General features: G+C 39.6%; 1 long non-coding RNA gene across 5 annotated transcripts in view; it reads left to right on the top strand.

Annotated features, from left to right (window-relative positions):
* Positions 1-745: 745 nt before the first annotated feature.
* Positions 746-15619, top strand: part of LOC147371948 (uncharacterized) — a 172455-nt gene continuing 157581 nt past the window's right edge. The window contains exons 1-3 of one of the 5 annotated variants that reach the window (XR_015164839.1): positions 863-1783; positions 3643-4004; positions 9436-13213. This is a non-coding gene — a long non-coding RNA (uncharacterized LOC147371948). Of the gene's footprint in view, positions 1784-3642; positions 4722-9435; positions 13214-15619 lie in introns of those variants that run through there. The other 4 variants (XR_015164838.1, XR_015164837.1, XR_015164836.1 and 1 more) reach the window with 4 other exon arrangements.

The following is a 15619-nucleotide window of genomic DNA, read 5'->3' on the forward strand; positions in this document are numbered from 1 at the left end:
GTTTTTAGTATGAATGTTTGTGTTTTGTGGCTCTATATTTTTCTGCTTTTCATTAATTCAGAAAGTTTTCAGCAAGTATTTCTCCATATATATATATATATATATATTTTTTTTTTTCCCTCTGAATCCCTTCCTACCTCCCAAACATAAAACTATAAGAGTTAGAATGCTTGATATAGTCACTTGAATCACTGAAACTTTTCATTTTTTTTAGTCTTTCTCCTCTCTGTGTTTTATTTTGGATTGTTTCTACTACTGTATCTTCAAGTTCACGATCTTTATCTTCTGCAGTGTCTAATGTCTGATTGTTGGCAAAACCTTGCAGAGAAAAGTTCATTTCAGAAATGCTATCTCTCATCTCAAAAAGTTGCACATAGTTGATCTTTATGTTGTTGTTTATTTCTATTTCATTATGTCCACAATTTCCTTTGTTTAAATCTGTACATTTATAATAACTTTTTTAAAGTTCTTGTCTGGACATCAGCCAAACGGCGGCACTGAAATTTCTACCACTTCCTTTTCCCCCACCATAAATTCACAAGAATCAGTCCGGGAGTTGGTGATGGACAGGGAATCCTGGCATGCTGCAGTTGATGGGGTTGCAAAGAGGCGGATACGACTGAACGACTCAACTGAACTGAACTGAAGGGTTCCAGGTGAGAGATTAGAGGGATTACAGAACCCGAGAGAGGCACAGAAATCCGCCCCCCCCCCCCCCCCCGCCCCACACACACCAAAAAAAAAGGAGCTTTTGAGGAGAGAAGGCAAGATAGTCTCACATTACCCTTGGTACCCCTCCTTCAACATCCAGGGACCAGAAGGAGGCACGTGCGCATGCGCAAGTAGAAACACCTGTCAGGAGGAAGAGGCTATAAAGTGAACATCTGACTCACCTACTAACCTTACTACTGAGCCCCCTTGCCTCAGGACCAGGCTGACTCCCACCAGCTACGTGGCTCCCTCAGGGCTCCCAAGAACCCAGCCTCTCCCCAGACCAGTGCCTCCACAGCAGGACTCCCTGAGTGTTCCTGGAAAACCTGGCCCCATCTCACCTCCTGCTGGCCTGAAGATGTCCTAGGCCCTGCTGCTGCTGCTGCTAAGTAACTTCAGTTGTGTCCGACTCCGTGTGACCCCATAGACAACAGCCCACCAGGCTCCCCCATCCCTGGGATTTTCCAGGCAAGAACACTGGAGTGGGTTGCCATTTCTTTCTCCAATGCATGAAAGTGAAAAGTGAAAGGGAAGTCGCTCAGTCGTGTCCGACCCTCAGCGACCCCATGGACTGCAGCCTACCAGGCTCCTCCAACCATAGGATTTTCCAGGCAGTGGGGTGCCATTGCCTTCTCCGGTCCTAGGCCCTACAAAGCCTCTATGATGCCAGACCAAAAGCCGGTGTCGGTGAATCAAGAAACTGGCTCATCCTGCGTCTCCCAACTCCAGGCCTCCCCGCTACGCTTTGCCCCTTCTGTACCTGCCAGTCCAGCAGGCCCAGGATGTCACCATGGCACTAGGCTCTGGGCAGGCCCCAGAGAACCAAGGCCTCCAGCGCATCCCAGAGCGGGTCGGCTCCAGCAGCCTAGGTCACTCCACGCACACGCTTCCGCCAGCGGGTCAGCTCACCCCCACACTTGCCGGCTCTTGAGATACTGAGCGTCTTGCATGGACCAGGTGTGCCCACAATGGCGGGCTTCAGCAGATTCCCACGACCCGGAGGCCCCCTCCTACCTCCGCCTGCAGCTCCAACGCCTCAGCAGCTCCAGACGCTGTCCCGGGCAGTTCCCAGGTGAGTTAAAGCTTCAGGTTTTAAGTCTTATGTTGGAGAAAGTACAAAAGTTGCCAGAATTTAAAGCTCCACTAAGTCACTAGTTTTCTTTTTAGTTGTGCCCCCAATGGGGCTTCTCTGGTGGCTCTGTCGGTAAAAAATCTGCTTGCAATGCAGGAGACCTGGGTTGGATCCCTGGGTCGGGAAAATCCCCTGTGGAAAGGAATAGCAACCCAAAGGCTAAGTTTCTTCACAGAAAACAGTGTTGTAAATAAAGACAATAAGTCCTTCATATTCTTTAATTCAGAATATGTTTATTAAACATTTTTTCCCTAATTTTTCTAGATACTTTAGCCATTAATTTCCATAATGATGCTGTTGATAGTCGCTAAGTTGTGTCTGACTCTTGCCACCCCAGGCACTGTAGCCCACCAGGCTCAGAGGTCCATGGAGTTCTCCAGGCAAGAATTCTGGAGTGGGTTGCCATTTCCTTCTCTAGGAGATCTTTCCAACCCAGGGTTCCAACTTATGTCTCCTACCTTGGCAGGCGGATTGTTTCCAGTGCTTTTGCCTGGAGAATCCCATGGACGGAGGAGCCTGGTAGGCTGCAGTCCATGGGGTCGCTAGAGTAGGACACAACTGAGCGACTTCACTTTCACTTTTCACTTTCATGCATTGGAGAAGGAAATGGCAACCCACTCCAGTGTTCTTGCCTAGAGAATCCCAGGGACGGGGAAACCTGGAGGGCTGCCGTCTATGGGGTGGCACAGAGTCGGACACGACTGAAGTGACTTAGCAGCAGCAGCAGCAGCAGCAGGATATATACATGAATATGTTTTTAACGTGCATGAATATGTTTTAATATAGTTTAAATTGGGAGTGCCAGATTATCTTGAAATTTAGGTTTTAGTTAAACGTGATAGGACATTCTTTCAATAAATGCCACTGAAAGGAATTTTTAAAGAAGGCACCTGTGCAAGATAGACTAACAATGACTCAGTGGATCTACATTAAAGGATCCTCTTCAGAGTGTAATTACAAGGTATTTATGAATGCTTATTGTGTTCAAAAGTGAATTTGACTTGTGCTTTTTTAATTATGTGTTTTTAACATATTTACATATTCCATTTGTGAATTGTTACTGGGAAATGCAACAATACTGATTGTAAGGATGCTTTTTAAAAAAAATATTGTAGTATAGTTGATTTTCAGTGTGTTAATTTCTGTTGTACAGCAAAGTGATTCAGTTGTACATATTTTCTTATATTCTTTCCATAATGGTTTATCATGGAATACTGAATATAATTCCATGTCAATATGCTTTTTATTGAAGAATAGTACAAATGTGTCTTACTGGAGTATGCATAAAATACAAATAACTTATTTTCTGGTTATGGTAAATTTACCACTCAGAATTTCATAGCATACATGTGTAGAACAGCACATCTAGCTATTTCTTCTCCTGAACTTTTTAGGCTGCAGTGACTTCATTCCTAAAATCTAATCTTTTTCAAGGTTGAGAGCAGTCTTAAGTTCTATACATTGCCATCAGTGGGGAGGATGGGGGAAGGGTCTGTTGGTAGCATGTTACTAACAGTGTTATCTGCTCAAAGAATACTGGGTCTTCATCTGAAACGGCAGAGAGCCAACTCAGAAAAGTGCAATATCACCACATATTGGTAGATTGGAATCAAGAGACAGTATAATCAGAAGAGCAATGGTTTGGAAATTCTTGGAGGATGGAGTATGACTACCCTTAAAGGGCTGTCTGACCCATGATCCTGTACGTGTGATGAAATGACTGCCTTGGGAGCCAGAAGTGTTGGTATTAACAGAATTAATAGGGTCAGGGATATCATTTTCCACCTCACTACCCTCAGGTGCTGAAGACTGAAAGTGGTGGCATTGGAAGAGCCCATCCACTAGCATGCAGAGCTCCTCACGCTGCTGGTGAAATTTAATCAGCCTAGAGATTATTGAACTCACCTGTCCGGAGAAGGAAACAGCAACCCACTCCAGTATTCATGCCTGGAAAATCCCGTGGACCGAGGAGCCTGGTGGGCTACAATCCATGGGGTCGCAAAGAGTCGGACACGACTGAGCGACTTCTGTGTGTGTGTGTTCAACATGAGTGAGCATCCCAACAAGTCAACACTGTGGTTACGAAGTTTTACAAGTTTAACTGTAGTAACATAGTTTCACAGTCTTGTGAAGGAAACACCTGTGTGAATTATCAGAAGCAGTAAGTGTGAAAGCCTTCCTTCTAGAATCGTGCAGTCCTTAAACAGTTCCATATGCATGTGTGTCAGAGCTCCTTGTGACATTTAACGGATCCCTTGCATGGGAAGGTTCTGAGAACTCTGGAGAGAAATGGGGACTGAGCCCACACAATTTCTGGGCAAAGCTCACCGGATCTCCACTGGTCTATTGCTAGTAGTCTCAGCTGTTCCCAGGCAATGCAGGAAACCTGCCTTTGAAATGAGAAACATTAAAAACCCCTGAGGTGCATGGCCAGGCTCAGGACTGCCGCCTCTATCTAAGGACAGTACTTCCTTTACTCTAGTACAGAGTTTCTAACATCAGCACTATTGACCTTTTAGCTGAATAATTCTTTGCTGTAGGGAAGGAAATGGCAGCCCACTCCAGTGTTCTTGCCTGGAGAATCCCAGGGATGGGGGAGCCTGGTGGGCTGCTGTCTATGGGGTCGCACAGAGTCGGAAACGACTGAAGTGACTTAGCATACTGTTCTGGAAGGTACAGAATGTTGACCACCATCCCTGAGTTCTACTTGCTACATACAAGTAGTACCTCTTTTTCCCCAAATGTGATAACCAAAAATGTTTTCATACATTACTGAAGATGTTATGCAGAGGTAGAACCATGCCTTATTGAGAAACGCTGTTTCAGATTTCACTTAATTCTACTAATAAAGTATAACCCTTCTAGTGTTTCTACTGAATCATTTGACTATTGGATTAATTCTCTGCTTTTTATTGGCCAGAACTTTACTCTCTTCCAGCGCTGTGTTAGCTCTAGAAGTTGCTTTTCTTAAAGTCCCCTGAAATTTCTTTCTTTTTTTTTGTTTTTTAATTAACCTCTTGGAGTTTCCACCTATGCATTTGTGGCTTACTATTCAGCAGCAGATTTAAGAAAGGTCCTATGCAGATTTCCTGAGCCTTTCCCTTGTGTAACTTTCCTCTTTGTTAATTTGCCCTGCAAATTTCACCACCATCCTTTGCTGAATGCTCATCTCCATCTCCTCATTTCTTCCAGAATTCTGTGAATGTCTTAGGATAACTGTTCTTGCCCAAGCATCTCTAGGTAGAAAAGGAAGGTAAATACAAGTGCACCTCATTCTCTCCTGGGTCGCAATGCCACCTTGCCTAATGTCCAATATCTGAAAATAGGTGTTCAATATGCTTTGTGTAGTATTCTAGTTTATTATGTTAGAATAAATTCAGCTACTTCACAGTAGCTGAAAGAAGAGCACTTCCCCCCATCTTTTCTTAAGATCAACTTCTTGACCAGAGTTTTAATATTTTCAATGTCTATTTCCTCATTTCTCACTCTCACCTCAATCTTCTCTAATGGGATTTCCATCTCCTCACTCTGTCAAATAGCTTTGTTTAAGTTTATTAAATGACTTCTATATCCCCAAAGTCACTTTTTTTTTTTTTCACTTCTTTATTTGACCTCTCAGCAGGGTTAGGGGCTTCCCTGGTGGCTCCGATGGTAAAGAATCCACTTGCAATGCAGAGACCCAGGTTTGACCCCTGTTTTGGGAAGGTCCCCTGGAGAAGGAAATGGCAACCCATTCCAGTATTCTTACTTGGAGAATTCCATGGACTATATAGTCCATGGGGTCACAAAGAGTCAGACACGACTGAGTGACTAACACACAGGCACACACACAGCAGGGTTAGACAGTATTTTTAAATTGCAACCTCCCTCCTTTGGAAAAAAACAACATGGACCAAAACCAAACCTTCTTTCATTTGGTTTCATGACACTCGGTGTCCTGGACTTCCTGCTACTTTGCTGACCACATCATTGCAGTTTTATTCTTGTCCATCCAGCTCTTAGAAACCTCACAGCACAGGCTGAGACCCCTTCACTGAGCTCCAGAACAGAATGTTCATTTGCTAACTTGGCATTGCCATCAAGCAGTCTCAAGGGAATATCAATGTGATATCTCAAAGACAAAGCACTTGACTTCACTTGTTCCGAAACACGATGTTCTTCCTGAGTTCCCTATCTCAATAAATGATACCATCATTCATCTACTCTGCCAAAAAAAGATAGGCTTGACAATTTCCTCACCTTCACTTCCATGCCATCCATCACTAAACCCTGTCAGTCAATTGAGCCTCCTAAATATCTTATAAATTCATCAGTTTCTTCCCCTTCCAACTGTTGATTAAATCAGCTTCATATCTTCTGGTCTATTTCAGTCTCTTACTAAGTGATCTTTCTTTATTTGTGCTGGCTTCTGTATTACCTCTTCTCCACCCTGCAGCCGGTGATCTCAAGATACAATCTAGTTATGACACCTCTTGCTTAAGTGGGTTCCTTGGTAGCCAATTGCTTTTAGAATAAAACTAAAATATTTAATATGGCATACAGAAAACTGCTTTATCTCCCTGTCTGTTTCTACAGTCTAGTAATACTGGACTGTTTTCAGTTAGAGTATTTGAAATCTGGCTTTCTCTTGCATTCAAAGGTGTTTGCATATAGCATCTTACATACATAACTACTACCACAAATCTCCCCCTCCAACCCCTAACAAACAATGTACAAACAAACACATTTATTGCTTTCTCATCTGCAGTTATCAGGTCAAGCGGTATTTTCTTAAAAATGTTTCCTTGTCTGGTCAACTTCTTTTGTTTTAAGCTCTCATGTGTTAGGTAGAATAGGAAAAAGGAGTCCAGAATGGCAGTGGCTAAAAGACAAAGAATGGAAAAGCAAAAAATAGATAAAAGGAAAGTTTGAGGACCAGAGTGGGAACCTCAGGTGAAACAAACACAGCCCTCCTGACTAGCTCAATTTATATAGGGCAGGCTCGGGGGAGGAGAAAATACATGTAAAAAGAGGAGCCAAATTGAGCCTCTGGGCTTCTCTTCTCTTCTGGGTTGGCCCGCCCTCATGCCTTGAGCTTCATATTTTTGCTGTGGTGAGACAGAACTGAGGAAATTACACTCTCTCAATACATGGAATCTTTATATATATAATTATTATATATATAATTATTTAGTTTGTTTTTATCTCTATAGAGTAAACTCTATGACAACAACATCTTTATCGTATTTGAGAAGTATTTTCTGGCATAGTGCATTGAATATAGTACATAATCTAGTGGATGAATGAATGATGGAATAATCTTAACTGGTGATGTGCTGTGCTGCGTTTAGTTGCTCGAGCATGTCCAACTCTTTGCGACCCCATGGACTGTAGCCCACCAGGCCTCCATGGGGATTCTCCAGGCAAGAATACTAGAGTAGGTTGCCATGCCTTCCTCCAGGGAATCTTCCCAACCCAGAGATCGAACCCAGGTCTCCTGCATTGCAGGCAGATTCTTTACTGCCTGAGCCAGCAGGGAAGCCCAAGAATATTGGAGTGGGTAACCTATCCGTTCTCCATGGTAACTTCCAGACCTAGAAATTGAACCGGGTTTCAGGCAGATTCTTTACCAGCTGAGCTACCTGGGAAGCCCTAACTGACTATAGTGGAAGTCAGAACCATACAAAAGCACAGGGTTATCCAGATAGTTCATTTAAGAGAAGTAAATTATGTAATATTTTTTAAATGATCTCTACTGCATTCTGTAGAAAGGATTGATCTGAATATCCCCTGCATATGATTCGTGTGCTTCTTCTGATCCATGGTTTGATTTCTTGTTTCTATTAAAGAACAAGAAGAAGCATATTTTAGCAATCTGTTACTCTATACACTTAATGCAAATACTTCCAGTTTCAATTCCTTAGCATTATCTTATTTGTTTCTTTGTTTTTTAATAGCTAAGATTCTTTTGGGACCCCATGTTCTGTAGCCTGCTACACTCTTCTGTTCATGGGGTTTCTCAGGCAAGAATACTTGAGAGAGTTTCCTTTTCTAGAGGATCTTCCCAACCCAAGAATGGAACCCACAACTCTTACTTGGCAGGAGCCAGTCTGATTTTTCCTTTGACTTCTCCCATTTATCTGACACTGCCAACTCAGTTTCCTGCCCGATTTTGTTGTTCCTGTACTCTTCTGCCTTTCTCAGTCTATTTGTTCGCTTTCTTTTATTTCTATGCCTAGCCATGATTAGGCACTTTCATGATGAAATTGCAATAAATATATAAGTTACTTTACAACAGAACTGGAGCTTCCCCAATGGCTCAGTGGCTAAAGAACGTTCCTGCAATGCAGGAGACACAGAAGATGTGGGTTCAGTCCCTAGGTCAAGAAGATCCCCTGGAGAAGGGAATGGCAACCCACTCCAATGTTCTTGCCTGGAAAATCCCATGGTCAGAGAAGCCTGGCAGGCTATAGTCCAAAGGATCACAGAGTTGGACATGACTGAGGGACTAAGCACGTATACACAACAAAATAGCCAACGTTTGGGCTTTGTGAAGACTCAGCCTTGGTACTCCTTTTGTTGTAGCTTTTTCTATCCCTCTCATCTTCTTGGCAGATAAATATAGCTAGAAGTCACAAAATCATGACAATTATGTTTATTGTATTGTCCTTACTGTATTTGAATAATCCTCTTATTTATCTTGTGTTGTTGATGACCAGCATGAAGACTTAATTTTATTCCTGTGACAACTTTTTCTAGCTTAATATGTACATTACTCAATGCTTGCTTACTCCACTCTCAAGCTCTTATTTTAGGAAGTAGATTCACTTCTTACTCTACCATATATTTTCTTACAGAAATAATAAATTTGTCTTACTTTTACTTCTATTTTCCTAGAAATATGTTTCTATTCTCTCAATCTTTTATTTTTAAAGGCTCATCTCTCCTACTTGGAATTCTATTTTCAATGAATCTTTATTGTTCATGGCTTCCTCTCATAGATGCAACATATGTATGTGCTCTGTGTGCACATGTATATGTATAACCACCTATTTGCCATAATCTTTTCTCATACTTCACTCTTTTGAAATTTCTAGTGGCGTTGTTAGTGATAGGCAAGCTCTCCTTTATGGGAATAGTCTACCTTTATTTCTGTGACTCTGTACTCACTTAGCATCATCACCCTTCATTCTTCTTTTTTTTTTTTTGAGTTTTTTTTAATTGGAGGATAATTGCTTTACAATGTTGTGTTGGCTTCCCCTTACAACAAAGTGAATCATCCATAAGTATACGTATATCTCTTTTCTCTTAAAACTCACTCCTCCTCCCCCTCACAGCCCTCTAGGTCATTACAGAGCACTGTGCTGGGCTCCCTGGTTACATAGCAACTTTCCACTGGCTATTTTACACATGGTGGTGTATATATTTATCAGTGCTACTTTCAGTTCATCCCACCCTCTCCTCCCCCTGCTGTGTGCACAGGGCCATCCTCTACATCTGCATCTGTATTCGTGCCCTGTAAATAAGTTCATCAGTACATACTAGATTCCATATGTATGCATTAATATGATATTTGTTTTTCTCTTTTTGGCTTATTTCACTCTGTATAACAGGCTGTAGGTTCATCTGCCTCACTTGAACGGACTCAAATTTGTTCCTTTTTATGGCCGAGTAATATGGCTGGGTGGCATCACTGACTCGATGGACATGAGTTTGGATAAACTCCAGGAGTCGATGATAGACAGGGAGACTTGGCGTGCTGCGATTCTTGGGGTCACAAAGAGTCGGACACGACTGAGCAAATGAACTGAACTGAACTGAATATTCCATTATATACGTCCTCCTTCATTCTTACCCACACGATGTTATTCCTGTCTGTTGAATTTTGTTTTCTAAGAATATCTTTGATTTCTCTGGTTTCTCCTATAGGCAACCAGTAAGTCCTATTGATTTGACTTGCATAATGTCATTTATACCTGCACTCAGAGTCCCATATGCTTAGGCTCTCGTTATCTCTCATTTAGACTGATACTTTTATACAAGTTTTACGTAATTGATATTCTTCCCTTTATTGTTTACAATTTTTAATCCATCCTAACTTGTAAATCAAACATAATCTTTCTAAAATATAATTTTACAATGTTATTTCCACTGCTCAAAAAAGAAAAAAGGAATTTTAACAATCCCTCCTTATCACTGAAGAAAATATAAACTCTTCATCCTGGTGTATAAAGCTTTAAGCAAATGCTCCTTCCTTATTTACCCTCGTCCCATTGTACATGCCCTTCGCATCTAATTGTAATACTCTCAGGCCTGTGGTGGAGAAGGCAATGGCACCCCACTCCAGTACTCTTGCCTGGAAAATCCCATGGATGGAAGAGCTTGGTAGCTGCCATCTATGGGGTCACACAGAGTCGGACACAACTGAAGAGACTTAGCAGCAGGCCTGTGGACACACTCTGCCTCACATGCCACACTCATCAATATCAGACTCTAAAGTCCATCTTAAGAAGTGTCAGTAAATCCATTTTATTACAGAAATACAAAACCTACCTTGGAAAAATTAAAAAAACTTCCACCTTTACTATTTCAGGCCCTTTCTTTGTAGCGGTACTTGTAGTGTAATACTGTATTGAGTATTGTTGTATAATTATCTACCTTCCTAAATCAACTGAAGTTTTGCAGGCCAACATCAATATTTACTCATCTTTGCATTTCAGTTATTATCCAGCTCAATTACTGCCACAAAAAGCATTCTATAAACTTTTTTAAAAATTGAGTTCATTAGTTAAAACCATTGGGTACAATCTTTACCTTAATTCTGATCTCTTCTGCTTATAATTAGTGGACTAGAATTGGTACCTTTTGCTGGTTTATAACTATAAAGGTATTGCTAAAATATTTGAGGGTTCTACCTACAGATTATTTTAAAGATTAATATTATAATAAGTTTTTAAAGCCCTTGTTCTCTTTGGGGCTTGCAATGTATTCCCTCATTTACCCTTAACAATAAACTGGTGAAAGAGGCATTATTATCTCTGTTATATATTAGGAACCTGAGGTACAAACACATTAAAGAACTTACACTTGGTCATAGAGTTAATAAATAATGCATTAAGGATTCAACCCATTTTAATATTAATGCATTTATATGTGTAAAGTCTCTGCTCATTAATATACTTAAATACTATTTTTCACTTGTAAAACAAAGTCACCCACAGACCTATTTTCTCACCATTGAAATGTTGATATTCAATCTTTGATCGATTAATTTCTGAAAATATTTGACCAGAACATTTGGCTCAGTTGGTCCAGTGGAGTAACACCCTCCCTTAACTGTGTTCTTGTTTGCTTAATTAAATCATAAAATTAAGACTATATAAATTAACACATTTTAAAGCACCAGTTATATAACAAACTCAGTACCCTTGTATTTTGGTGATTTAACAGTGGTTATTCAATGTCTTCACTATAATGTGCACTTTTCCTATTGATGTTTAATTACTCAAGTTATAAGGTTTAATTTACAAACATTCATTTTGTTTTAAATACTTTTGTATATTTGTGTTGGGGATATACTAAGTTATTGTGTATTCTGTTATATCCTATTCTCCATTAGTTTGATATGTATTTTCCATTGATTCATTTGCAAACCAGCAAGACAGTAAAATCAGCACTGATTTAAAATGAGTATTGGCATAAATTTCATCTTAATAACACTTAAACATAAAGGAAATTAGCAATCTAATACTGTATGAATTAAATACTTTATAAACATAGTCCCTGGTGGCTCAGATGGTAAAGAATCTGCCTGTAATGCAGGAGACCTGAGTTTGATTCCTGGGTTGGGAAGATCCCCTGGAGAAGGGAATGGCTATCCACTCCAGTATTCTTTCCTGGAAAATCCCACAGACAGAGGATCCTGGCAGGCTACAGTTCATGGGGTTGCAAATAGCTGGACACGACTGAGCAGCTAAGCACATAAGCATGACAGTAATGTTGCATGTTCTGGTGATGTTATACTGCGTGTATTAGACCTCATGTTACTTAATGAAGGTTGATCAGTGACTGCTTAGAATAACTTTTTGTGGGAATTGTTTATCACCTGGAGGCTTCTGACTGGATGCTCTTGGCAGCCCTGCTATACATAGCTTATAGTCTTGTGCTCACATTTTTGATGATAGCACTGGCACTTAAAATACTTTTTTCTGGTTCTTCACATCTTTGGTGCTATCTTTTGTCATGCTAAGCTAAGCTATATAATCTGAGATATGTTTCCAGGTCTCAACTCCTCACCTTGAAAAGCCAAATAATTGATAGGAATTATAGGCAGGTCTCCCTCTGCACACTTGCATGATAACTGAGATCAATGTAAAGATATGGTTCTTATACACATGATCTTAGTGGGTTGAATGGTAGCACCCCCAAAATGTATGTCTGTCTTCTAACCCTGGAACCTGTGATTGTTACTTTATTTTAAAAATAAAATCTTTGCCATTGTAAATTATGACAAATCTTTTTAATAAGACAAAGGCAGAGGTGAATTTGAGACAGGAAGAATAGAAGCCAGAAGAGGGGGCAATGTGATTATGAGGCAGAGATTGCAGTTATGTGCCTGTAAATCAAGGATTGCTGACAGCCACCAGAAACTAGAGGAGGACAAACAGTGGATTCTTCCCTAGAGCCAGAGGGAGTAGGGCCCTGGTTACGGCTTGATTATGGACTTTTGACCTTCAGAACCATGAGGAAATAAATTTCTTATTTCAACCACCGAGTTTATAGTAATTTCCTATGGCAGTCTGGGAAACGAATGCAAACAACTTCATTTACAGATACTGTGCAAAATTAAAGACTGCCTGCATTTGTTATTAGTATTTTTTTTTTTGCACTTTTAATCTAGACCTCTGTTTTTATTTCCATATACCTATACTTCATATACACTGAATTTGCATTACTTGTCTAAATCATCTGTCTATGTGAAAGAAATTCTACAATTCAGTACATGGGCATTTTTGTATTGGGACGGTTCTTTAAAATTTCTTTTGAGGCAAGTATTTTACATTTTATTTGCTTGTCTGTCTGTTCAGATGAAAGAAAGGAGGAGAACTAGTCACGACATCTGAGCACTAAGTCATCTCTCACTGCCAGCTTATCGCCTCTAGGCCAAAGACTCCCAATTACTTTAAGCCATTCTAATTGGCATTATTTTTCAAATACTCATTATCCTGCTCTTCTTTTACCAAATGATTGGCTCTTTAAAGTAAGCACTGTCTAATCCATATCCATAGAAAGATAAGCATTTCAGAACACATTGTAATTGCTATCTTTTGTATACCTTCAGCTAAACTTAGCTTTTGTTTGTTGTATAAATATACCATATGTCATCTAAAATATATTGTTTACTGGTTATGTGGATTGACTGCATAAGTTTCTCTCTTAGTTTACTCAGTACTCTAAATATATAACCATTGAAAAGATGAAAATTTATAAAAGATAAAATGGGACTGAGAATGTGTGGATGAGACTTCATAAGCTTCTGTACAAATGAAGCTAGAGAGAGGAGGAAGGTATAGAATATACTTTTCACATCATACTGATATGAATGAAAAGAAAGTCAATTAGAGTCACTGAATCCAAAAGATGTTGCCATCTCAAAGATGCTGCTTGAAACAGAGTACAGGGACAAATTAAATGACATAACATGAGGATTGGTTGGAAGTCAGTATTTGGAGGAAGCAGAACCAATGTTTCCTCAGCCCTGCTCACTGAGTGGACAAATGACTATATCTCCACTCGATTAAAATAAAGAGCCAATCAAAGAATCAGAGATGCCAAGTAGAGACTGAAGGCAGAATTTGGTTATGTGGACATGAGTTTGAGCAAGCTCCGGGAGTTGGTGATGGACAGGGACTCCTGGCGTGCTGCAGTTCAAAGGCATTTTTTTGAGTTGACTGGTTTGATCTTGCAGTCCAAGGAACTCTCAAGAGTCTTCTCCGATACCACAGTTCAAAAGCATCAATTCGTCAGCACTCAGCTTTGTTTGTGGTCCAGCTCTTACATCCATACAGGACTACTAGAAAACAGTAGCTTTGACTAGACGGACCTTTGTTGGCAAAGTGATGTCTCTGCTTCAAGTATTGGTATCAAATAGTTAACTTCTAAAATCTACACTCTCAATCCTCAGACAAAATACCAGGAGCTTGGTATCTACTCTTTCTAGAGCTTCTGGTAAAACTGACACCTGAATAGTTTATCAGTGAAAATGAAAGCTTTTTTCCAAACACACTTTACATAGACTGTTTCTTTCTTCCACAGAACTTCTAATCAGTTTTTTTTTGTTTGTTTGTTTGTTTGACTATTTTATTATTAAATATAATGGATGAATCAGTGGTTAACAAACATGTGAATAAACCCTTGAACATGAGCAGCAGAGATTATAAAAATAGAAAAATGTGAACCATGAATAAATATTGTTATCTTTTAGAACAAAAGAAAACTTCCATTCTCTATACTACAAAAATGCAAGAAAGTCCAATCCTCACATGTTAAGAGGTGTATGAAATAATTGCATATATAGAAAATAATATCACCTTATTTAAAATAACAAAGAGCCCTTAGAAGTTTAAACTGTGATGTGACCATAATGAAAAAAAAAATCCAGAAGAAAGATTAGATAAAAGCAGAGAAATCTGTTAGGAAAAAAGGATAGAAAGATAACAACTATGAGAGGAAAAATAAAAACTGAGATGAGATTCTGTAAGATTCAATATCAGATGGATGAAACAGAGAAAATGGAACAAAGATAATATATATGACAAAAAATTTTTCAGAACTGAAACATGTCAGTCATTTGAATGGATCCATTGAGAGCTCAATGAAATGAATAAAATACACTAATCATTAAGTGCATCCTGTTAAATTTCAGGCAAATAAAAATTCTAGCAGGAAAAGCTGCATAAAAACAAAGTATAAGCATATATCTTTTATTTTGTTCATTTTGTTCAAAGGCTGATTAGAAATTTCAATGAGATAAATGATATAACCTACTGGGGAAGTTAGAGATATAGGATTAAATGTAGCCAAATTATCATATATAATATTGGAAAATTATAGTGTCTAATATTTATTATTAAGAAATATTATAAGTATATTTTGTAGAAACATGGAGAAAAGCAGGAGGAAATAAGCAAAAAAGAGTAAACAGGCATTTTTTTCAGAGTACCTGGTCAAAGAATTACCATCTTTGGATTACAAGTATTTATCTACTATTATATTTATCTAATATGTATATTATTTTAATTTAAAAGTTAAATAATATGGATGGAGGGAGGTATACCTTCTCTGGTAGCTCAGCTGGTAAAGAATCCGCCTGCCACGCAGGAGACCCTGGTTCTGTTCCTGGGTCAGGAATATCCGCTGCAGAACGGGGTAGCCTACCCACTCCAGTATTCTTAGGCTTCTCTGGTTGCTCAGGCAGTAAAGAATCTGCCTGCAATGCAGGAGACCTTGGTTTGATCCCTGGGTTGGGAAGATCTCCTGGAGGAGGGCATGGCAACCCACTCCAGTATTCCTGCCTGGAGAATCCCCATGGACTGAGGAGCCTGGCAGGCTACAGTCCATGGGACTGCAAAGAACCAGACATGACTGAGTGACTAAACTGAGCAAAGCAGAGGAAAGAATAGAACAAAATAAAGAGAAATGGGTTATTTAGAGAAAGTATTACATTCAAGGTTGTAACTGCTATCTGAGTGACTATAGATTTTTAGGTTTCTTACTGTAACATTGCTTCCTCCAGTT

The sequence above is a fragment of the Bos grunniens genome, chromosome 5 (genome assembly GCF_055505025.1).
Source record: "Bos grunniens cultivar Pamir isolate PY7600 chromosome 5, Bosgru_T2T1.0, whole genome shotgun sequence".
NCBI lineage: Eukaryota > Metazoa > Chordata > Mammalia > Artiodactyla > Bovidae > Bos > Bos grunniens.